We start from the raw sequence: 26392 nt of genomic DNA on the forward strand, positions 1-26392 counted from the left end.
TCAGTGAGGGCCACACGATCAGGCCAAAGCTATGGAGAAGCAGCATGGGAAGCCAAGCCTTTCCAGTGCAAGGGTGTGCGTCCAGGTTTGGGGAGGAACTGCAGTTGGAGACATGGAGGAAAAGAGAATGCATTACAGTTCTGTAGACTACAGCTTGTACATATAGAAATACTGTTGATAATAAACCTTTCATAACTCACAATTGTAACTCACAATGTCTTACAGCACTAGGAACCCAGGGATCTAGATTCGATTCCAGCCTTGGGTGACTGTCTGTGTAGAGTTTGCAGGTTCTCCCCATGTCTGCTTGGGTTTTTTCTGGGTGCTCCGGTTTCCTCCCACAGTCCAAAGATTTGCAGCAGGTTAGGTAGATTGGCCATGATCAATTGCCTCTTATGTGTCCCAAGTTACATAGGTTAGGGAGATTATTGCAGAATGTGTAGTGATGGGGCAGGGAGTGGACCTGGGTAAGATGCTGTATCAGAGGGTTGGTGCAGACTCAATGGGCCAAATGGCCTCCTTCTGCACTGTGAGATTCTGTGAACTTGAAGCCACAATGACTAACTTTCAAAGTCTTTACAACTGTCCTGACACGTTACCTAGAGGGAGGGATGAACTATGTGTGGAGACTAGAATAACATAATTTTCTGTTCCATTAATATTTTGTGTGCATCTCTGTGTTCATTTTCAACCACAATCCTTGTTTCTTCACCGAAACTGTGACCAAAAATATATACCAAGAACAAATGGAGCAGAGAATGAGCACAAGGGGGTTTGACTTCTTTCCCTGAAAACAATGCCTCCAAAATAGACCCACACATAGATGCTGTGAAGAGAAAATTACCCTCCACATTTTAAACTGACAGAATTTGTGATAACTACTTCAGCAATGACAGCAGCTTTGACAGTACATCAGTTCCTTTGCACTGCAGAGAACACAATTTTATTTCCAGTACTTTTTGGCAAGGACTTCTTATATCATCACAAATGCAAAAGCAGATTCAGGTGGAAAGGCTGTTGTCAAAGATTCAATGTTGATCCAACATTAACTCAAAGTAGAAGGCAGTTTCACCAGCAAAATGATAAAAACAGAAAACACCACATCCTTCAGAAGGATATGTGCTAAATACTCACTTTCTTTAAAGTTTTCATGTGAAGTGGGAGGCAATTAAATTCAACAAATTTAGTCTTTATAACATTTATATATAGATAGATAAAATAGATACATAATATTGTAATATATAGGAGGTCCACAGAAACTGCAGGATACCTGCCATGCATAAGGAGACCATTTGACCCATCCAGTCAACACTGACTCTCTGAAAGAAGATCCCACCAGCCTGCCCCCACAACCCCCCAACCCTTCATCCTAACCCCATGCATTTTCACGGCTAAACATCTTTGGGCACTGAGGAGCAATTTACCATGGCTAATCCGCTTAACCTGCACATTGTTGCACTGTGGGAGGAAACCAGAGCACCCAGAGGAAATCCAGACAGCCACAGGCAGAATGTACAAACTCCGCACAGGCAGTCACCCAAGGCTAGAATTGAACCGGGTCCCTGGGCAGATATTAGAATGAAGAGTAATTAAGACACCTGGGGGATCAGGCAAATGGAAATTGTTGAAGTTCATTTGCACTGATTCATGAAATGTAGTGAATAAAGCCTAAGGTCTGCATGGAAAAATAGCCGTGTAGGATTTTGATATAGCAGCAAAAATTGAGACCTGGCTTAGACAAGTGAAACATAGGCAGGATTTTCCAACACCCACCCCCAGTGACAGGTTATCTTGCAGCGAGCCATTGGTTACCAGTGGGATCTTCTGGTTCCGACAATGTCTATGGTCTTTTGCTTGGCTTGCCTGCCTTGCCAGAGGGAAACCTGTCACAGGAGGCCAACTTCTGCAGAATCAGAAGATCCCACTGGTGGAAAGGGCTGGAAAATCCCTATCTTAGTATGCCTAACCACAATATTCAGGATAGATGGGGAGAAAAAAATAAAGGACTGAGAGGGACTGATTGTTCAAAGAAACTGTTGCAGCACTAGAAAGAGATGATATGGATGAATGGTCAATCTACTTGGTTATACTTAAGAAGCAATATAGGGGCTATTATTCTGCTGTGTCTATATTGTCAGTCAACAAATTGTGAACTTTCAGAGTACGGTACCTTCATCAGGTGGATCAATATTAGGTGAATCAACATACCTGAAGAAGTAGCAGTGCTCCAAAAGCTTGTGAAGCCAAATAAACCTGTTGGACTTTAAGCTGATGCTGTAAGACTACTTACTGTGCCCACTCCAGTCCAATATTAGCATCTCCACATCATAACAAATTGTGAGAAGGAGCTAGAAGAACAAAACTGCAAGCACTTCAGAATAGTTATAACAGGAGGCATCGATTATCCCAGTATAGATTAATAAAAATAACAAGGCAATGGGACAAGGGAATGAGAATTATTGAAATGTTTACAAGAGAATTTTCTTCATCACTGCGTTTCCAACCCAATGAGAAAGGAAGCAGGATTAGGCCTCGTTCTTGAAAATGGAATATAGCAAGTGCAGCATGTTTCACTAGGGAAGTAATTTGGAAACAATGATCACAATATCATTCAGTTTAGAGTGACTATGGAAAAGGACATGGTAAAATAACATGAAAATAATCAACTGGAGGAGAATTATTTCAATGAACTGATCAGGGCCAGATAAATTCATACTACTGCACGGACCTTGATGCCCGACTGATCTAAAACCCCCTACCCTTCCGAGGACTACATCCTCTATTCCCATCCTATTCATGTATTTGTCAAGATGCCCCTTAAAAGTCACTGTTGTATGTATCTGCTTCCACTGCTTTCCCCGGCAGAGAGTTCCAGACATCCTTTGTGTAAAAACTAGACTCATACATCTCCTTTAAACCTTGCCCCTCACACCTTAAAACTATGCCCCCTAGTAATTGATTCTTCCATCCTGGGAAAAAGTTTCTGACTATCCATTCTGTCCATTCCTCTCATAATCTTGCAGACTTCTATCAGGTTGCTCCTCAACCTCCATTATTCCAGTGAGAACAAACCAAGTTTCTCCAACCTCTCCTCATACCTAATGCCCTCCATACCAGGCAACATCCTGGGAAATCTTTTCTCTACCCTTTCCGAAGCCTCCATATCCTTCTGTTTGTGTGGCGACCAGAATTGAACACTATATTCCAAGTGCGGCCTAAATAAAGTTCTATAAAACTGCAACATGACTTGCCAATTTTTAAACTCAATGCCCCAGCCAATGGAGGCAATCATGTTGTATGCTTTCTTGACTATCTTTTTCACCTGCATTGCCACTTTCAGTGACCTGTGTACCTGTACACCTAGATCCCTCTGCCTATCAATACTCTTCAGGGTTCTGCCATTTAATGTATATCTCCCATCTGTAGAAGACCTTCCAAAATGCATTATCTCACATTTGTCTGGATTAAACTCCATCTGCCAATCCTTCACCCAAGCCTCCAACCGATCTATATCCTGCTTATCCTCTGCTGGTCCTCATCACTATCTGCAAATCCACCAATCTTTGTGTCATCCGCAAACTTACTAATCAAACCAGTTACATTTTCCTCCAAGTCATTTATGTATATTACAAATAGCAAAGGTTCCAGCACTGATCCCTGAGGAATGTCACTTGTCACAGCCCTCCATTCAGAAACGCATCCTTCCACTGCTACCCTCTGTCTTCTATGACCGAACTAGTTCTGTATCCACCTTGCTTGTTCACCTCCGATTCCATGCAACTTCTCCTTCTGCACCAGCCTGCCATGAGGGACCTTGTCAAAGGCCTTATTGAAGTCCATGTGGACAACATCCACCTCTCTACCCTCTTCAATCATCTTCATCACTTCCTTGAAAAACCTGATCAAGTTAGTGAGGCACGACTTCCCCTTCACAAAACCATGTTGCCTTTTGTTAATATGTCCACTTATTTCCAAGTGGGAGTAAATCCAGTCTCGAAGAATACTTTCTCATAAATTTCCTACTACAGACATTGGCCTTTAATTACCTGGATTATTCTTGCTACCCTTCTTAAACAAATCTTCAATCCTCTGGGACCTCTTCTATAACCAATGAGGATACAAAGATTTCTCTCAAAGCCCCAGCAATTTCCTCCTTTGCCTCTTTCAGTATTTTGGGGTGTAACCTATCAGGCCCTGGGTCTTGTCTACCTTTTTCACGAACCCCAATGCTTCCTCCTTTTTGATCTCAACATGACTCAAACTATTTACACATCCTTTCCGAGATTCAGCAACCACCAAGTCCTCCTCTTGGGTGAATACTGACGCAAAGTACTCATTTAATACCTTGCCCATTTTCTCTGGCTCCATGCATAGATTTCCTCCTCTGTCTTTGAGTGGGCCAACCCTCTCCCTGGCTACCCTCTTGCTCTTTATCTGTGTATAAAAAGCCTTAGGATTTTTCCTAATCCTTAATCCTGCTGGCAAAAGATTTTTCGTGACCCCTTTTTAGCCCTCCTTATTCTTTGCTTAAGTTTCTTCCTACTTTCCCTGTACTGTGGAATTAACCATGCTACCTTTATCAACCCCATTAATTATTTCATCAACAAGTTATTTAATTATGATTTACCTGCGGCAAAATTCACTGGAACTCAGAGAAATATGAATTAAGAAATTGTGGTGATTGTCCCTTTAAGAACAACACAGCAGAAGAGGGCCACCTGGCTTGAGGGACCAATTGGGACTGAGAGTGGGTAAGCACACCAGGGGGTGGAGTCTTCTCTTAGGAAGAAGACGTCTGGAAGACATGTAGAGACTGGGCAGCCAGTGGATTGCTTTAGGGAAGCTGGGGGTGTAGTGTCGGGGTATGCGGGTATGAGGGGGTGTGCAGGGAGAGGGTATGCAGGTAGGGAGGGGGAGTGTGGGTAGCGATGGGGGTGCACATGTGGGAGGTGTGGGTGTGGATAGGGAGGGGGATGTGGGCAGGGAGGGGGGATGTGGTAGGGAGGGAGCATGGGCAGGGAGTGGGGGACAGCTGAGGAGGGGGACAGGATGGAAGGGGGAGGTGGGCAGAGTGGGGTGCGGGCAGGGTGGGGAGGCTGCCTGCATCTCTACAGTTCTCCCTAATAAGTAAAGACTTGTTGTTTTCCAGATGTAGTCTGTGAGAGTGCATCATTACAGAAATGAAAGTGAGCATGGATTTGCTAAAGTTAAATCATAATTAACTAACTAGTTGATGAAATAATTAATGGGGTTGATAAAGGTAGTCTGGTTAATTCTGTGCATGCAGACTTTTAAATGATATTCAATAAAGTATGAGATGATTGTTAGCAAATTAGGAGACAATGGGATTGAATGGGGCAAAGGTTGTTTGGATACAATATTTCCTAAGGGATAACAAAACTAAGAGTAGTGGTGAACTTGTTCTTTCAGATTGGAGGGAAGTATGCAATGCTGTCTCTCAGGGGTTGATATTGAGATCACTATATTTTTTGTTATGTAGTAACAGAATTGAGAAATAGTAAATTTGGAACTGAGATGAGAATGAACTACTTCTCACAGGGGAATGGTGATTTTGTGGGATTTGCTGCCCCATAGCACAGTGGAGTCTGAATCGTTGAAAGGTTTCAAGAAAGAGATAGATATACATCTAATAAAAAAGGGGATAAAGGGATATGGGGAACAGTTGACGAGGTGGATTTGAGAGCAGGAAGAGATCAGGCATGATCTGATTGAATGGTGGAGCAAGTTTGAAGGGCTGAATTTCCTTACTTCTGCTGCTGATTCTTATGTTCCTCTGTAGATCTAGAATTCACTACCTGGAAGAGAGAGAGAAGCAGTTTCAATAATAAATTTCAAAACAGAATTGGATAAATACTTGGGAACGATTTCACAGGCCTATGGAGAGAGTGGGGGAGTGAAACTAATTGGTTTGCTATTACAAAGAGCCACAGAGGTAAGGTGAGCTGAATGTCCTCCTTTTGTACTATATTATGCTATACAATGATGCAGTATAATAATGTAGCTTCAGGTCACAAATGATATTTGCACATATCTGCACACATTCTGCATATTATTCCAAAATACACATAAATGCTTCCATCATCATCATTGTCCTGACTCACATACAAAAAAGCTGTTTAAACAACATGAATTCACCAGCCAAATACTGAACAATAGTTAAGCATTAAATAGGATTTGATTACATCCCACAGGAATTAGACAAAACATTAATTCGAAGGAATGAGTCAGACATAAAAGCAACTTTGGTCTTTGGAGGCCTGATAGAATCGTCAATCTGACGGCTGCTGAAATTAGTAGATTAAAAAGCTCAATAATCCTCCAAGAAAGGCCAACATTCAACTGCATTATAATGAAGACAGCAAATCAAACCCCATTGTGACCCTTGGCTGAAGCTTCCAGATTGTTGCTGTCTGCTGTTCCACCCAATCAATGAACACAAAAGACAAAAATTGTCTGGTCCACTTCTTTTCCAAAAGGTTGAGTGAAAACTTTGTGTTCTAAGCTCTCCATGTTGGGAGCTCACTATGGATGTGTACTTAGGGTCAATGCTGAAAGATTCACTAGGGTTGCTCATGTGCAGTGTGTATAAAATTTGATTTGATTTATTAATGTCACATGTATCAGTATACAGTGAAAAGTATTGTTTCTTGCGCACTATATAGACAAAGCATGTTGTTCATAGAGAAGGAAACAAGAGAGTGCAGAATGTAGTGTTACACATATAGTTAGGGAGTAAAGAAAGATCAAATTAATGCAAAGTAGGTCCATTCAAAAGTCTGACAGCAGTCAGGAAGAAACTATTCTAGAGTCTGTTGAAATGTGACCTCAGACTTTTGTATCTTTTTTGCGATGGAAGAAGGTAGAAGGGAGCATGTCCGGGGTGCATGGGGTCCTTAATTATGCTGGCCACTTTGCTGAGGCAGTGGGAAGTGTAGACAGAGTTAATGGATGGGAGGCTGATTTGCGTGATAGATTAGGCTACATTCTTGATCCTTTATAGTTTGATGATCTGGACATCTAAAAATTTGAAGCTTTTGACCATTTCTACTTCATCCCTGTTGATGTAGACAGTGGCATGTTCTCCACTATTGTTCCTCAAGTCAATGACAATCTCCTTCATTTTGTTGACATTGAGGGAAAGATTATTGTCGTTGTACCAGTTCACCAGATTCTCTGCCTCATTTCTGTGCTAAGTCTTGTCGTTGTTTGAGATCTGATCCACAATGGTGGTGAATTCAGCAAACTTGAAAATCAAGTTAGAGGGGAATTAGGCCACACAGTCATAGGTGTATAAGGAATATAGTACAGGGCTGAGAATACAGCCTTGTAACATGTACAAAGCACAATGCACAGTGCTGTCTATCAAAGCATCGGCTTTCTGATTCAATTAGCACAAAATTAAACACTGAATTATGGGCAGAGTCTTCCTGGTCCCATGGGGGTATCTTGAAGGCAGGACTGTGAGAAATTTCACAGAAGTTGGCATCAGGCAGACAGGCCAATATGTTCCTGCCTCAAATGCTTTTTCTGAAGATTAGCCAACACCTACAGAAGCTACTACCCTGGCATAATGTGCATTCAATCTGCAGAATTAAGTGCTCATTTGTGGACTAATTGGAACTGCCATGAGAATCTTCCTTGTTGCTGTTAGACTCCCCATCACAGGGCCGTACCAATGGTCCGGATCTCGTTTTCAAGCAACCAGTCTGGGGTCCTGTGAGACCTCCTCAGGCTTCACCCTGCAGAGGCATGGCATCTGAGCTGAGGCCACTGTTTCAGATATTGAACTTATTATCTCTTCAAGGAATGTCTCAGGATGGAGATTTGAGGGGTTCAATCATGGAATAGAATCATATAATCCCTACAGTGCAGAAGGAGTCCATGTGGCCCATTAGCCTGCACTAACAACAATTCCACCCAGGCTCTATTTACCCTGCTAATCCCCCTGACACTAAGGGACAATTTAGCATAGCCAGTCAACCTAACCCGCACATCTTTGGACTGTGGGAGGGAACCGGAGCGCCTAGAAGAAACCCAAGCAGACATGGGAAGTACATGCAGACGTTGCACAGTCAGTCACCTGAGGCTGGAATTGAACCCAGGTCCCTGGTGCAGTGAGGCAGCAGTGCTAACCACCGTGCCACCCAGTTGCCCCGGATTAATTTATCAGCAGAGGGTGGTGAGGAATAGCAGTGCCTGCTCTGGCAGTTAAGTTGCCACCTTTCTAAGACTACAAGCCTGTTGATTGAAGCTTCAGGGACCCGTCCGCCATCTTTAATTTGATGGTGAACCCAGAGGACAGCTTGTAATTGACAGTCTGACGGATGATACAGACAGTGAGACTGGGCTCAGGATATGGAGATAATCCCTATTCATGCTCATAGCCTCAGGGTTGAAGAATTCTGTCCATTTTCATCCATACTTTAATCTCAATGTATTTCAAAACAGATTTCCATGTTGATTATTCAAAGATGTGCTGATTAAAATTCCTTTTTTTAAAATTATTTCTTCGTGTGATCATCAAGTCTCCACTGTACAGATTTGAGTTTTCTCTTCATACGATACTGGAATGTGGATTTGATTCCTAAGTTTCCTAACATTGCAATTTACAGCTAAATGCTGTAAATTTAAAATATGTTTTGCGGCTAACTTTCCTGCAACTGCGACCAAATCTGACCTTTGAAAATGGCTGAGACAGGCAAATGAGATGCCAAGAGTTAAGAAATTTCATTTTTTTTCTAGCATTTTCTGTTTTTATTTCATTTTTGCTATTGCTTTTCTTTCAAAAGCAGCATGGAGCATTTTAGCATATGAGCCTTGCTTTTCACAAGAATCTGATGTTTACAGAGTTTTGTTTTATAATGCAGCTCAGAAATAGGTTATTTGGTACCCGATACTTGCTTTTGCATGATTTTCAAATGCACAATGCCAATATCATGAAAGATGATATGACAAGTTAGAAAAAAGCTATTGGATATCTGTCATGAATTAGTACTGACCACTTTGCAAAGCAATAATAGTAACTCCCTACCATATTGTTAAAAAGGCATTACTAGTGCAAGTCAAAATTGAAACCTCCTTTGGACATTATTTATGTCAGAGGGGAAGAGTATCTGACACATTTATTTATTAATCCTAAGAACTTTCTGTTCTTATGCAAGCAGCAAAATAAATGTTCGTCTTATGTCATAAACATAATTCATTTTAAAAGTAGGATATAATGAATAAGTTATAAATCATTCCAAAAGCTTGCATATCATTTCATTTTGTTCTTTAAAAAAAATACAGCCTGTTATTACAGATTAGTATTTCTGCCAAGAACACTATGGGTGGGATTTTACAGCCTTGGTTGATTCAAGACCGTAAATCTCACCCGAGGTCAATGGACCTTTCCGTTGTCTGCCCCTTATCTGCTCCGATTCCTGTGGTGGGTGGGGTGGTAGAATTCCAGCGAATAGATTAACTAGTAAGATAGATGGGATCCTGTAAGAATGTGTGGGAGTGCGCTTTTGAAATCCCACCACACCAGACTGTGACCACATGGGTATTTGAAAATCTGGCCCAGGATTTCTCAGTCAATGCCCATGAGGTATTGCGGAGGCCTTGCCTTCATTTAAGACTATTCTATCATTCACATCCTTACACATTTTGACTCCACTGAAGTCTTACATATATAAAAAGAACAAAGAACAACCCAGCACGGGAAACAGGCCCTTCGGCCCAACGAGCCCGCGCCGCCGCATCATCCTACACCTATTCTACCCTGCGTGTCTACGAATGGAACCCCTAACTTAGCCAGATTCAGGGGAGAATAGTATCAATTTGGTAAACCAATCAGCCTAAGAGCACATCTTTGGGGTGTGGGAGGAAACCGGAGCGCCCGGAGGAAACCCACACAACCACAGGGAGAATGCGCAAACTCCCACAGACACAGGCCCAAATCCATGTATCTGCACAGCCAGCAGTGCTAGTCACTGAGCTGTTGCGGCGCCCATCTACCGGTCCAGGATCAAGCACACACACCGACACGAAGTACTAGGCCACTCCCGGAACCTCCAAGAGCAGCCCACGCACGACCCACCGTGTGCATGCCCCTCGTTTGACAACAAGGTGGACCTCCACCTGCGGAATAAAAAGACAAAAACGTTAACATACAAGTCTGCACTTCCGGTGTCTCCTGAGGCTCTGACCTTATTTAATACCCCCTACTATAACCCTCCAACCTCGTTTCACTCATGTGTCTGTCTAAGTGAACCTTAAACGAGTCCAATGTTCCCGCCTCCACCACCCTACTCGGTAGCGCGTTCCATACCCCCACAACCCTCTGCGTGAAGAACCTTCCTCTCACATCCAAATTATACCTCTCCCCCCTCACCCTTAGATCATGACCTCTCGTAATTGTACATCTAGCTTGCTTGGTCCATGCATCTATGGTATGAGCCCTGGGCTGAATTTTGTGCAGGGGCCAGGTCCTTGTCCCAATGTAAAAGATTTTAGGTAAGTCTGGGATTGGCCAGGGCCAGGCTGGCAAGCCCCTGAGAGTGGAGTGTGGGTTCACATAAAGGAGGTAACACCCACACTTCATAGTCACGATTCTGCCCGGTTTTACCTGCTGGCCTAGACATTGGCACTGGCCTTCCCCACCACAGCATAATTCCAATAGCAGTGGGAGAAGGCCCTTAAATGACCATCAATTAATCATTTAACGGCCTCAAATGACCGATGCGTAAACGGACCATCTAATGTTTCCTCTGCTACATAATACCTGCATGGCCAACAAGGGTGGGAGGGTGACAGGCATTGCATTGCTACCATGGTGCCCTCCTTGCCTTCTCACCCACCCACCCACTGGGGTCACAAATTTCAGCCCCGTATTAAGCCCTGAATTTTATCCTGTTGCAAAGGCAATCAAACATCATTCTTGCTTATAGCATGTAAAGGGAGGGAGGGATTAGAGAGGAACAATGGACATCCAGACCTCTGGGTGGCATGGTGGACAGTGGTAAGCATTGCTGCCTCACAGGGCCAGGGGTCCAGGTTCAATTCTGGCCTTGGGTGACTGCCTGTGTGGAGTTTGCATATTCTCCAAAGATGTGTGGATTAGGTTGATTGGCCATAGTGAATTGCCCCTTAGTGTCCCAAGATGCGTGTGTTATGGATTAGTGGGGTAACTATGTGGGGTTACAGGGATAGGCTCTCGTTAGTTAGGACACTCTGTTGGAAAGTTGGTGCAGATTTAATGGGCCAACTGACCTTCTTCTACACTGTAGAGATTCCATGATTCTCTACACTCTCACCCCGTGACTGGAAGAGTGACTGGAGCTTCCTGCTTCGGAGGCTATAGAGTGTTTCAGAGAAGGAAAAGTAAGAGAGTATATGGCAGCGCAATCTTCTTGAATGCCACCTGTTAGGAATTGTAATAAATCCAGATTTGCCAACTATTTTACGTGAATTATGCAGGACTTAAGAAGATGGTTCCTACGGTATAATAGTATCTGCACAAAATAATAAGTCCAACACCGGCACCTCTACATCACAAAATAATAAGCACATGGCACACACAAATAGTAAAGAAATAATTTCCTTTCTTTTCAGGATGCTTTCTATTTATGCCTACTCAGGAGAAAATATCCCTAACCCACTGGGACATAGATAGCGACCAAAATAATACTGAAATGAATCTATCTGAGACAGTTCTTGTAAATAAGGTACTTCCATCCTTCTTATTTTCACAAAATAGCATTCATTAAAATACTTCAAATTCTTGTTTTAATCTTCCAAATCTTTGTGTACTTCTTGGTGGGTTCAGAAATCAGTTTAAGCCCATGCTGGTTTCCTCTACTGGGTAGGAATTAAAACAAATGTTGACATATTCATGCAATAGTGATATGAAGCCATTTTCAAGATTTAAATTATGTTGTGCCTGGTTTTTGACAGTGCTGCAAATGCTTTAATCGTAAATATACATTTAATTCCTTTAAATATGGCAATAACATAAGCTGTCTCTGTGTAAATCTTCCAAACGTATCTTATTTATGATTTTTCTTTGGCACATTTTCCAATGAATCTTCATTTCAAACGAGAGACTCTTGTTTTATTTCCTTTGCCATTTAATGATTTGAATCTGTGAGCCTCCAGATATAAGCAGTGTTTATCACCCACTACTTGGTGCATGAAGTTGTGACATGTATTTCCATCAACTCAAATGTTATCCAGGGTGGTGATCAAAGCATTTACAAGGTTGATAAGCAACTTGCTAGATTTGTGTCTCTTATTGTTTTGCACACGTGCCTCTTATAATTAACCCTCAAAGAGAATCACACTCTAAAATTCAGACCCCACTCATTTTTTTTTTCTTTACTATTCTGTGACTGGCTGTAGTTCTGACAGAAACTATGGATCAGTTTATTTCATGGTAGATGAAGAATTCCCACCAGGTAACACTCAGCCTCAATGAAGCCAAATCAAGGATGGTGAGATTGTGGAACGTGTGCCATTTCCTTAGAGAAATGTTTTAAAATAATAATGATGGGAAACTAAGATCCTAGAAGTTCACAAGAAACTACAAAGGGTTGTGAATGCAGCCCAGTCCATCACGTAAACCAACCTCCCATCCATTGACTCTGTCTATGCCACCACTGCCTCAGAAAAGCAGCCAGCATAATCAAGGACCCCACAGACCCTGGACACACTCTCTTCCACCTTCTTCTGTCAGGAAAAAGATATAGAAGTCTGAGGTCACATACTAACTGATTTAGAAACACCTTCTTCCCTGATGCCATCAGACTTTTGAATGGACCGCCCTTGATCTTTCTCTACACCCTTACTGGACTGTAATACTATATTCTGCGTGCTTTCCTTTCCTTCTCCCATGTGTTTTGATTTGATTTGGTTTGATTTATTATTAGCACATGTATTAGCATACAGTGAAAAGTATTGTTTATTGTACACTATGCGGATAAAGCATACCGTTCATAGAGAAGGAAATGAGAGAGTGCAGAATGTACTGTTACAGTCATAGCTCGGGTGGAGAGAATGATCAATTTAATGCAAGGTAAGTCCATTCAAACATCTGACAACAACAGGGAAGAAGCTGTTCTTGAGCCGCTGGGTACGTGACCTCAGAGTTTTGTATCTTTTTCCCAAAGGAAGAGGACAGGAAAGAAAATATCCAGGGTGTATGGAGTCCTTAATTATGCTTTGTCAAGGCAGCAGGAAGTGTGGACAGAGTCAATGAATGGGAGGCTGGTTTGCATGATGGATTGGGCTATATTCATGACCTTTTGTAGTTGCTTGCGGTCTTGGGCAGAGCAGGAGCCATACCAAGCTGTGATACAACCAGAAAGAATGTTTTCTACGGTGCACCTGTAAAAGTTGGTGAGAGTCATAGCTGACCTACCAAATTTCCTTAATTTTCTGAGAAAGTAGCGGCTTTCTTAACTATAGTGTCGGCAAGGGGGGACCAGGAATGTTGCTGGTGATCTGGACACCTAAAAACTTTAAGCTCTCAACCCTTTCTACTTCATCCCCATTGATGTAGACAGGGCATAATCTCCACTACGCTTCTTAGAGTCAATGATAATCATCTTCATTTTGTTGACATTGAGGAAGAGATTATTGTTGCCGTGCCATTCACCAGATTCTCGATCTCATTCCTGTACTCTGTCTCATCATTGTTTGAGATCCGACCCACTACGGTGGTGTTGTCAGCAAACTTGAAAATCGAATTGGGGGGGAATTGGCCACGCAGTCATAGGTGTATAAGGACTATAATAGGGGGCTGAGAACATAACCTTGTGGGGCACCGGTTTTGAGGATGATCATGAAGGAGGTGTTGTTGTCTACACTTACTGATTGTGCTCTGTGAGTTAGGAAGTTCAGGATCCAATCACAGAGGGAGACGACGAAGCCCAGGCCACAGAGTTTGGAGATGAGTTTCATGGGAGTAACGCTGTTAAAGGCTGAGCTGTAGTCAATAAATAGAGTCTGACATAGGTGTCCTTGTTATCTACGTGTTCCAAAGTTGAGTGCAGGGCCAGGGAAATGGCGTTTGCTATGGACTTGTTGCGGCATTAGGCAAACTGTAGTGGAGGCTAGAATTGATTTGCGCCATGACTAGCCTTTCGAAGCACTTCATAATGATAGATATCAGAGCCACTGGCTAATAGTCATTAAGGCACACTGCTTGGATTTTTGTAGGTACCAGAATGATGGTCATCGTCTTGAAGTAGATAGGGACCTCAGATTGTTGTAAAGAAAGGTTGAAGATACCTGTGACTACTCCCGTCAGCCGATCCACACAGGATCTGAGTAATTCATCCAGCTACCCAATCCAGGCCAGTCGCTTTCTGTGGGTTGACCTTTGAGAAGTTTTCTTTGATATCTGCAATGGTGACCCCAGATATAGGTTCATCCAGGGCTTCCAGGGTAGAGGGCATGCTCTAGCTGACCTCTTGCTTAAAGTGGGCATAGAATGCTTTGAGCTCACCAGAGAGGGGTGTGTTGGAGCCGGCGATTTTACATGCCTTCATCTTGCAGACCTTGCCATAGTCGGCTGGGGTCAGTGTGGCTAGCCTAGGACTCTAGCTGGATCCGGTACTGTCTTTTTACAACTTTGATGGATCTCCTTAGATTGTACCTGGCTTTCTTGTATAGATCAGTGTCGCCTGACCTGAACGTCTCAGACCTGGACTTCAGCAAACAATGGATATCCCTGTTTATCCATGGTTTCCAAACGGGGAACACGCTTTTGCTTCTTTGGCGCACAGTCTTCTACCCGTTTACTAATGAGGTCAGCAACTGTACTCGTTTAGGCGTGTTTAAATACTGACCAGTTCACTGACTCCTAGGAGCCCCGTAGGTGATCATTCGATTTCTCCGACCAACATTGCATGACTCTCTTTGATGGATTCTCACCATTTAGTTTTTGCTTGTAATCCGGGAGGAGGAGCACAGCCTTGTGGACTGACTTGCCAAAGTGTGGGCGACAATAGTGCAGTAGGCATGTTTGACGTTTGTGTAGCAGTAGTCTAGGATGTTTGGGCCTCTGGTGGAACGGGAGACGTGTTGGTGGTAACTTGGTACTCTATGAACAGTATTGTTTGTATAGCACGCAAGAGATAATACTTTTCATAGTATCCCAATACATGTGACAAAAATAAATCAAATCAAAGTATTCTATGTCCTCAAGTCAAGCCATGAAAGTATCAAATCAAGCGACAATCACTAATGTTTCATCTGACAATTATGATGCCACACCTACAAGCCACAGTGAAAGACCAGGAGTCCAATGCTCATACAGAGTGCACATGGAGTGGTAGAGCAATGGCAACACCCATTCAATGGCACTATTCATAGATATAAACCCTTGTCATAATTTATCCCTGTTTGACTGTGATTAGCGAGCTGCCTGAGCTCAACAGGCACTGCAGTTCATCTCTCAAGCAACAAGGAGCCCAGATGGAAGTCAACATTTCACGTCTTTCTGGGCCCCATTGAAGTCACTCCCATAAGTATTGTGGGGGTGCATCTGGGATCACTTTCCCGAAGACCCTTTAAATAGTGCTAATCCTTTAAAACTACTTCCATGAAACATGGGTGTCAACAGCAAGGTCAGCATTTATTGCCCATCCCTTTTTGCCCTTGAGGAGGTGATGGTGAGCTGCCTTCTTCAACCCCTGCAATCCACATGATAGCAGCCACTCGTTGCTGTCCTTTTTCTTAGACTATGCAGTGATTTGACACAACTGAGAGGCTTGCCAGGCCATTTCACAGGACATTTCAGAGTCAACAATGTTGTGGGTCTAGAGTCACATATAAGCCAGATCAAACAAAGGCTATTGATTTCCTTCCTTAGTGGACATCAGTGTTTTTACAATAGTTTCAAGGTCACCATTACTGAGACTAGCTTTATAGTTCCAGATTTACTCATTGAATTTAAATTCCACCAGCTGCCACGGTGAGATTTGAACCTGTATCCCCAGAGCATTAGTTCTGGCCTCTGGATTTCTAATCTAATGGCACACCTTCCCATTGGGACTTTGCAGGCCAGTAGCAATCAGCAAAGTGTCAATCATACCTAAAATGGCATCAAAATCTAAGGAGGTAAAGAGGAGACTATCTCCAGATGTTATTTAATAGTTAATAACTTGCTGTCAGTAAAAATACTGCAAATGTTGCTGGTGATTTATGGCGATTTTTAACTATTTGGACAATTTGAAGTGCTTGTAATGATTGAAGCAGCTTCTGGCAATGCAAACTTTTCTACATGAGATCATTTCTGATTATTCCATTCAGGATAGAGGAGCAGGTGGAAGTAGCAAATAGGATAGCAACAATAGGGAGACTGGATAGAATAGAAAGAATCGCAAGGAAACCATGCTTAAAGGAAAGCCTGACTCCTGGCTGAGTGCGTAGGCCCAGGATAAAGTAGCTACACTTATCTGAGGAATTTTTTTTTAAACTTTATTCCAATCCAATCAAGTCAAATTAAAGCCAATTCAGAGTCCCAACAAGTTGGGGCATTCCTGATCCAAGCTGACAAGACAGGGCTCTCACTTCCTGTCTTGGGCTTGATCTACATGATCCAAGCTGATTGGAGTAGGTGTAGCTCCTCCTCCAAGGCTTGATCTAATTTGCATCTTAGCCAAAAGGCCGAGATGCCGCTTGAAAAAATTGCTTCAAATGAAGCTGAAATGTAACCTAATGGCTCCAACCAAGTACAGCATGTCGATACTACACTTGATCGAGATACTACACTTGATCGAGATACTACACTTGATCGAGATACTACACTTGATCGAGATACTACACTTGAGTAGTGCACAAGGAAGAAGCCCATCTCTAGGAAGGCTCTCACTGAATTGTGCCATCTCCTACAACCCAAGATTGTCAGCTACCACTTTTTGCCTAAATCTGGCAGGCAACGAACATGCAGATGAAGAGCATTGTGATGATTGCCCCTTTAAATACAATACAGTAGGGTAAGGACCTCATAGTCTGGGTGGCCAGTGAGGACTCAGAATATGGAATACCCTAGGTGTGGAATTCTTCGAAGCAGAAACATGTTGGGAGATGGCTATAGCCATGAGACTGCTATATAATTCTTATTAATAAATACCTTTTGTGTTGATGAATGAAATCTGTGAAAGTGCAAGTTCACATCAGGCAATGAGGATAAATGATCTTGCCTCTGGCCCAACATCTGTGAGTATTCTTTTTAATCAAAGTCTGAGAATAAAGTTCTCACTGGAATGCCTCTCTTTGAATAAACGGACCCATTTGAGATATTGAGATATTGCCAGACCTGAGTAATGTAGAATCAGAAATGATGGACAATTACAAAATGGGTGAGCAATGGAGAGATCATGACAAGATTGCAGGATCAGAATCTGCAAGAAGGATAAACAAAAATAAAAACATATTCCTATTTGCATTGTAGATTTGGTGTGTGATCACTAAAGAAACTGAACGTTACATTAAAGAAGCTGAAAGACAGACACAATAAAACAAAAAGAAGTGGAAATAATCCTACAGAGCAAATAGCTGTGGCTTTAAATTTTAAAATTTTTTGAAAGAATTTAAGCTAAAAAAAATTGCTGCTGTTCAGAAGAAACAGAAACACTGTCAATTTAAAAAATTGCGAAAATTTATAAAGTTAAGTTCAGAAGAAGGAGAACAGACTAGAACTGAGCTTAGTAAGCAGCAAGCCAGCATGGAACCATTCCGTACAAACACATACCTGGAACTGTGCATAATTAAAGCCTAGCAATAGAAGTATTTGTGTTTAAAACACAAGACACAAGATCTCATCAATGGTCCATCACAACTGCAACAATGATATGAAACTTTGGTAGCGGGTCAAGTTGGATCCTCAAAATTATCACCTCTAAGAACACACCTCTTTCATAGCAAGTGGATGTAGAGGAACAAATCATTCACAAACATGTGGACTATTTGAGTAGAGAGACGCTTCAGCAGTTAGATTTGCCAGTGTTGTCAAACCCGTAGGCACTGAAGTACCTGATTGACCTGTTATTGGCGTAACTGATGTCTCTGTGGAAGCAAATAGTGATGAATTGTCGTGCACAGTTATTGCAGTTCCTGTTAACATGGTCCTATGGAAGCATTTCAGACAATGTGATTATGATGCTCTATATGAAACAGATAACCCCCTCAAAAACTCAACTTATAATTATCCAACTCATGTACATGATGTTTAATTAATACTTAGGACAGAGTGAATTAACTACTGAAGACTGTATAAAGGACTTAAAGGAGGAGCAATGTGATGATTGTTCCTTTAAGAGAAACACAGCAGAGTCACATGGCTTGGGTGATCAATAAGTACTCAGAGTAGGGAACCACCCCTGGTGGGGAGTTTGCCTAGGCAGAAATATTTTGGGAGGTATTAATAACTGCCTTTTGTGTTCACTAATGAAGTCTGTGAAGTGTATCTTGGTATCATTAATGAGCTCAAGGAGGGGAGGTTTGATGCCTGTCTCACACCCTCTCAGCCACTCAGTTCCAATGGCAGGTTAATAAATAGCTTCTTGCACCGAGGACCAGTCATACAAAGCGGACTGTTGACCTGCTCTGTTGCCTCTTTCCAATATCACTGCAGGTATTGGTTCAGAGCACCCATAAGACATCTGAAGGAAAGAGGGACATCTTCTCTGAGCTTTCTCATTGCAAATGAACCTCTACCATCAGACTGAAAATTCAGAGAGAGTTCAGCGAGAAGCCACACTGCACCAGGATTGCCAACTCACAAATGCCACGTTGACATATTTGAGGACTGCAGGTTGCCTCCAAGTGACAGAAGACTTATCCAATTATAAGCTTATTTCCTGGAAAGCGCCTTGTTGTAGTGTTGCAAATTTGCACCATGCTTCTCCATGTGGACTGTACAGAAGATGCATTTCTGAAGATTATATAATCAACTGGTCTCAAACAAACAAAATATAATATCCAGATCTTATTGTATTGCTTTGTTTACCCGATAACCAGAATTCTAAAGATCGTGAGAATTTACAATTCTCCCTCTTCAGCTCCTGGAGATGAGTTTGTCAGGGTACAAATCCTCATCAATAACTTAAACACAAACTGTCTCCAATTATTTTGTTAACTGCTTCTTCACAGTGTTCCAGTGACAAATTATGAGTTGTTCTCAACAGGATTTGAAACTAAAGCTGTCAACACTGCAGTGCCCAAACAAGTGAAACATAATGGTTCAGATCTTCTACTCCCCAGAATTACCCTACAAGAATTTCCCAGGCAGTTTCACTTCCACTAGGCAATTATAGAGAATCATAGAATCATAGAACCCTAGTGCAGAAAGAGGCCCTTCGGCCCATCAAGTCTGTACCGAACACAATCCCACCCAGGCCCTACCCCCATATCCCTACATATTATACCCACTAATCCCTCTAACCTACGCATCCCTGGACACTAAGGGGCAATTTCTTAGCATGGCCAATCAACCTAACCCACACATCAAATTCTCCTGCATCTGGAACCCACTGAGACACCAATTTAAAGTTGGAGACTTTGGGTGGGATTTTCTGGCCGCACTCGCTCCAAATCTAGAAATCCCGCCTGAAGTCAATGAACCTTTGCACGGCCCATGTCCCGCCCACTACAATTCCCATGGCGGGCAGGACAAGAAAACTCCCCCCTTTGAGTGCAATTTTCCCATGCTCCCCTTGATGTGTTTACTGTGGGGCTGGGGGTGGTGGTGTAGGGTGGCACAGAGGGGGAGATGACAATGATGGGGGTTGGGGGTGGGAGGGGCACAATGCAGTGAGAGATCCAAAAATCAGCTTCACAACAGTGTAAAATGATGGTGGGATGTTCTGCTTTCTATGGTGGGTTACGCTTACCACCGGAGGCCTGGCATGAAACTGGTTTGCATCGCACTAATGGCCAGACATAAATTGCTTCACACACCCCCATCCCACCACCACACCTCCCCACCCTAATTATCTGTGACACCAGGGTGAAATCGCACGGGTCCAGAACGCTTCTGAACTAACAAGGAGTGAAATTGTTGGGACATTTTGAAAAGGTTTTGGGCAGCTTGGAGAGATGGAGATGGAATCTTGGAAGGTGTTTAAATTAAAGCTGTGTAGCACCTTTAATCTTCTTTGGTTTAAGAAATCATTTCTCATTCTTCAGCTAATGAAATTACTTTCATTACAGACCTACATAGGCAAGACACTCAAAATCATTATTGATGGTGAACTTGGTTGGCCCTGCAGTTACAGTCTTTGCTATTTTGCAACCTAATTGAGCAAGCTAGATAATTCATTTTAAACTATTGCATCTGAGTGCATATGAATGTGACTTTTCATAGATGTTAACGTTTGTTAGTTCCAGTTCAATCAATAGATTATTGATTTCTCTTTAACTCCACATATGACTGTAACATTGTGTGTTGTTAGGTATACTTAGCATTCTGGTCTAGTCCTGATCTGTAAGTGGAATTTTTCTTTATACCCTTGCTTGCAAGGCATTTTAGCACCATCAGGTGCCAACTTCCATTGTTCTCCAGGTCCAATACCTTATCTTACTTAAAGGGATCGATTTTAACTGTTTGAAATCATCAAAAGCATCAATTGCCTCAGAATGGAACCACTAATGCTAGTGATCAACCTGACACCTCCACAGCAGTCCAGCACTGTTCAACCAGGATACTTGCCTGTCCACTGCAAACGCTGCAGTTTAATATATAAATTTTGTGTCCTATAAGCCTACTAGTTGCCATCTTAGGATAGAAGTGTTTGATATGAGCAACGTGCATACTCCAAACAGCATCATTCAAGAAATGAATTGGGTTGAAATGGTCGCTATAAGAGGACACAGATTTAAGATGCGGGGAGGCAAGTACAGAAGTGATGTTAGGGGTAAGTTTTTCACTCAGAGGGTGGTGAGTGAATGGAATCGGCTGCCGTCAGTGGTGGTGGAGGCAAACTCACTGGGGTCTTTTAAAAGACTTCTGGGTGAGTATATGGGATTTAATGGGATTGGGGGTTATAGATAGGTCTATGGATTGGTAGGTGTTGATGTGATCAGCGCAACTCGTGGGCCGAAGGGCCTGTTTGTGCTGTAGTGTTCTATGTTCTATGTTCTAAACCAAGGGGTCATAGAAAGGTAAGTTTTAAATTATATTGCGGGGACAGGAAGAACAAGAATGCTGTTCTGGGACCTGCAGAAAAAACTGTGGGTCACAGCCACCCATAATAAGATGTAAATGTTTACGAAGAATGAAGTAATCACATATATGAGAATAAAGGTTATTTTTTAATATTTAACTTCTTTAAAGTTTCGAAGGAGTTGTTCTGTACCTAATTACCTCAAAGAAATAAGCTTTGCCATTCCCTACAAGACATCACCTTTATCATGCCCGATTATCTACCTAAGAGCTAGGTATTATTTATTATTGAAAGCTATGATTTGTAAAATAAGGTTAAATTAAGAAAGATCAGTCCATTGATCCATGCATGGATATAGGATCGACAGACAAGGATGGAGTGGCAGAATCTTAAACTGTAGAAGGGATAGGGGACAGTAAAATAATGAACCTGAAGAAATCTTTCACCCAACAAGTCCAGCACGGCATATTTCTTACCATTTTGCCACTATCAGCACCTTATTTAGTCTTTAACACTACCATTAACACCCCCTTTGCCTTGTGCCCATGACATCTTTGTCAAATGTTTCCTAGCTCCCACTTACCTCTGATCTTCTATTTTAGTCTACCTGTTTCACCCCCTCTTAGTGTAAAATCCATCACATTTCTCCATCTCTTTAGCTCTGGAGAAGTTATACAAACTCAAAATGTTAACTCTATTTCTCTTTCTATGGATGCTACCAGACTTGCTGAGTTTTTCCAACATTTGCTGTTTATATTTCAGATTTCCAGCATTTGTAGTACTTTGCTTTTATTTTGTATTTCTCCTTGTTTTTGGAATTGCTGTTGGGAGAATTCTCAGTTCAATGAACCTTTAAAAATATTGAAAGCTGTTTATCTCCAGAGTGGCTCTGAAACCTGACAAATGTGATCAGCTAGCAGTTTATCAAACTTGTATCAGACGCGTATACTCTGAAGTCAGAAGACAAATGCTGGAAAAACTCAGCAGGTCAGGCAAAAGCAGAGAATTAATCGTGGAATTTTGAACCTGAGGTTCAACATGCCTTTTAATGATCCAGCAAATTGTCCATCACACCCACGATGATTCCAGCCATGGGCAGGACTGGAAAATTCACCTCAACATTTTAGGTAGGTTCACATTAGAAACAATGTGATTTTGTAAAATGGAAATCAAAAGCTTGAGGATATGCCATTGGAGATTGTTATATTCTCAAGATATAAAATGCTTTTCACTAATACTCACATACATTCAAATTGCATGTGACAATGAAGATAAAGGAAATGATGTGATGATACTTTTAGATCAAGTGACAGGCTTTTGTTTGAATTAATTATCAAAAATAATAACATGGTTAATTTTAAATTAAACAACTATAGTTCTGTCACGGATAAAAGTCACCAGTAAATTGTCACACAATTATTATTACACTGTCATTTGTTATTTGTTTCCTTCCCAAAATTTACACAATGAAAATCTGTGCTAATCCTTTGTCAACCAAGATGAATGAATTGCTCTTTTAAACTGCTGTAGTGTGTGAAGATATTCCTCACTGATGCTTAAATATAAGTAAACCGGCTGGAAAATACTATTTGAATAGGTTTAAGTTTATTTATTAGTGGCACAAGTAAGCTGACATTGACACTGCAATGAAGTTACTGTGAAAATCCCCTCGTCGCCTCACTCTGGTGCCTGTTCGGGTAACCAAGGGAGAATTTAGCATGCCCAATGCACCTAACCAGTATATGTTTCAGACTGTGGGAGGAAACCAGAGCTCCTGAAGAAAACCTTACTCTCCAGTATGCCATCAATCTTGATGCTATCTGCAAACTTACTAACCATGCCTCCTATATTCTCAGCCAAATCATTAATATAAATGACAATAGCAGTGGGCCCTGCACTGATCCCTGAGGCGCACCGCTGGTCACAGGCCTCCAGTTTGAAAAACAACCCTCTACAACCACCACCTGCTTCTGTCAAGAAGCCAATTTTGTATCCATTTAGATACCTCACCCTGGATCCTATGAGATTTAACCTTATGTAGCAACCTACCATGCAGTACCTTGTCAAAGGCCTTGCTAAAGTCCATGTAGTCAACATCAACTGCACTGCTCTCATCTACCTTCTTGGTTACCCCTTCAAAAAACTCTATTAAATTTGTGAGTCATAAGTTTCCACTCACAAAGCCATGCTGACTGTCCCTAATCAGTCCTTGCATCTCTAAATGCCTGTAGGTCCTGTCTCTAAAAATACCTTGCAACAACTTACCCACCATAGATGTGAGACTCACTGGCCTGTAATTCCCAGGCTTTTCCCTGCAGCCCTTTCTAAACAAAGGCACAACATTTGCCACTCTCCAATCTTTAGGCACCTTACCCGCGACTATCGATGATACAAATATCTCTGATTCAAATACACCCAGGGCTGTCTGAGGGGTGGGGGGGAAGATTGGAGCTGGCCATCGGGGTGGGGGGCTGTCCGTCCGGCTGGCTGGGAGGTGATTGGAGCTGACCATCAGGGTGGGGGGGTTTGGAGCTGGCCAGGAGGTGATCGGGGCTGATCATTGGTGTGGGGGGGTGGAATTTGGTACTGGCCAAGAGGTGATCGGGGCTAACCATTGGTGTGGGGGGGGATTTGGGGCTGGCCAGGAGATGGCTGGGGCTGGCCATTGGGGTGGGGGGTTGGAGCTGTCTGGGAATGGTCAGTGAGATCGGGGCTGGCCAGGGGGTGTCTGGGAGGCCAATGATTAGGGCAGAGGGTGGGGGAGTCAGAAGGCGAGAGATCAGAGGGCAGCAATGGGTAGGCCATGGCACATATGCAAATCTCTGCACTGACACATCAGCACATGCGCAGTGACCCGGTCAGTGCTATGCCACTGACCTCTCCTGCGGGAATAGGTCCCACCCATTACCAAATAGACAGGTTCAAGCTGAGGCACTCTGCAATGCTCAGGTAAGTACGCCCAAAAATCAGGCAGGAAATATTCCCGTTTCCCCGCATATTGCGCACTTAGGTATTCATTGGGACAATCCTGGCCGACGTTCCTACTAGGGAAAGGATTATACCAACAGGCTCCATTGCAGAATTAATGTACATTTTCTGATTGCTGAAAGTTAGACTGAAACATTAACTGAGTCAGCGTAACCTGAATAAAAATAGAATGAAGACAATGTTATAATCCCTCAAAAGGATATTGTATGACAGAGGCTGTGATCAAGGTTATTTTGGAAGACAAGACCCTTCAAACAATTTGAATGCAGGCTAATGCAATAATCACCCTGCAAGAACACATCAGAAACACAGAAGATTGTCTTCCACTTATCTTTAAAAAGGGAAAGGTCTATCAAGGTGCAGACATGTTTCCCCTTTATCTCTGTCAAACCTATCGCTTTCAGTAATTCTTATCAGATTTTACAACGCTCTTCTAGAGTAATCACTATATTTTCCAGGACAGGCAAACAATTAAATAAGATATAACAGGCATCCGGTCTTTTCACTTGTTCAGAGGATAGTGATGAAGTCGCAATTGAACTATTCCTCTTCACTCAGCGGGATGCATTCAACAGTAAGTTGACAATTTATTCTGAGGCATATTTATTCATACGTCAAAGGTGTCAGCGATTTCAATTTTAGCCTCTCTGGTTATTGTGCCCAAGCCAGTATGAATTCATTAATTGTGAAGTGCCCCTGGGAATTGTCTGAAATGTGTATTTCTACGTTCAAGGCATTCAGCAAATTTAAGCTACTGCAATTGTTGTAGTTGTTGCTCTAATTCCCCCGTGCAGAGAATGCAGATAAATCTGCTTTTAATCTACCGATATTTTCACACAGATCATCAGAATCCAATACATCTGCAATTTCAGCTGATTGATACATTCATAAGTGCTTTGTGTTTGAATTGAAGGTGCATTAGACAGATGAAGTAAATCTTGACATCTTTGGATTTTAGAATTAAGGGAATATGTAGTGGTGTACCCCTTTAAGAGGCAAGTTCTCACAGGGTCATGTAACCCGTTCGGCTAATCGGGCTGGAGTAGGTTTTCCTTGCAAGTAAGAATCTGGAGCGGTGAAGTACAGTGGCCTTTATATCACTCTTTGTACATAGTTATTTTCCTTAAACTGTTCATTCACTAATCTACTTGATGGTTGCCCGTCTTTGCAAGATATTACATTTGGCAATACGGATCAATCGGAGTGCCTTCCTACTCAGAACTTCCTACTAGAGCTGCAAAGCGTGCAAGCAGATAAAGTCTACCAAGTTTGGTATGTCTGCTATGACTCTCACCAACTTTTACAGATGCACCATAGAAAGCAGTCCTTCTGGTTGTATCACAGCTTAGTGTGGCTCGTGTGCTGCCCAAGATTGCAAGAAACTGCAAAGGGCCGTGAACGAAGCCCAGTCTAACACTCAAACCAGCCTCCTACCCATTGACACTGTCTACACTTCCCCTTGTCTCGGAAAAGCTGTCTGCATAACTAAGGACCCCACGCACTCCAGACATTCTCTCTTCCATTTTCTTCCGTCGAGAAAAACATACAAAAGGCTGAGGTCACGTACCAACCGACTCAAAGACAGCTTCTTCCCTGCTGCTATCAGAGTTTTGATTGGACCTACGTCGCACAAAGTTGATCTTTCTCTACACCCTAGCTATGACTGTAATGCTACATTCTGCGCTCTCCCTTTCTCTTCTCTATGAACAGTATACTTTACCTGTATAGCACACAAGAAACAATACTTGTCACTTCATACTAATACATGTGACAATAATAACTTAAATCAAAAAATCAAATCAAATCAAAATATCAATGAGAGATAGAGATAACACATTTGGGAACTTTCTTCTTCTATTATTCTGTGGCCTGTTTTGTAAAACAGAAGGGAGGTCTAGTTAGCTCATCACATAACCACTTCTCATTAACTGACCAGTTACACAAACATGGTTATATCAAGTTGATTCCAGATCCTTTTTTTGAACGTGATTATGTTAATGGCTGGAAGAGTTCCTTTCTCAGCCAGAATCCATTGTTCAAAGTGCCTGTGCCTACTGTCTTATTCCACACCAAATTGAATACACAGATGCTGTCTATATTTTATGAATGGGACAAGAAATGGGCCATTCACACTCCTCTGAGGTGATTGTCCTTCTAGATAAGTTGAATCTATTCTAATGGGTTTGGAATTTGTAGGGAACAGATTTGCAAATATCCAGTCATCTTAGATG

This window comes from Carcharhinus amblyrhynchos, chromosome 11 (genome assembly GCF_965287045.1).
Source record: "Carcharhinus amblyrhynchos chromosome 11, sCarAmb.v2.hapA, whole genome shotgun sequence".
Taxonomy (NCBI): Eukaryota; Metazoa; Chordata; class Chondrichthyes; order Carcharhiniformes; family Carcharhinidae; genus Carcharhinus; species Carcharhinus amblyrhynchos.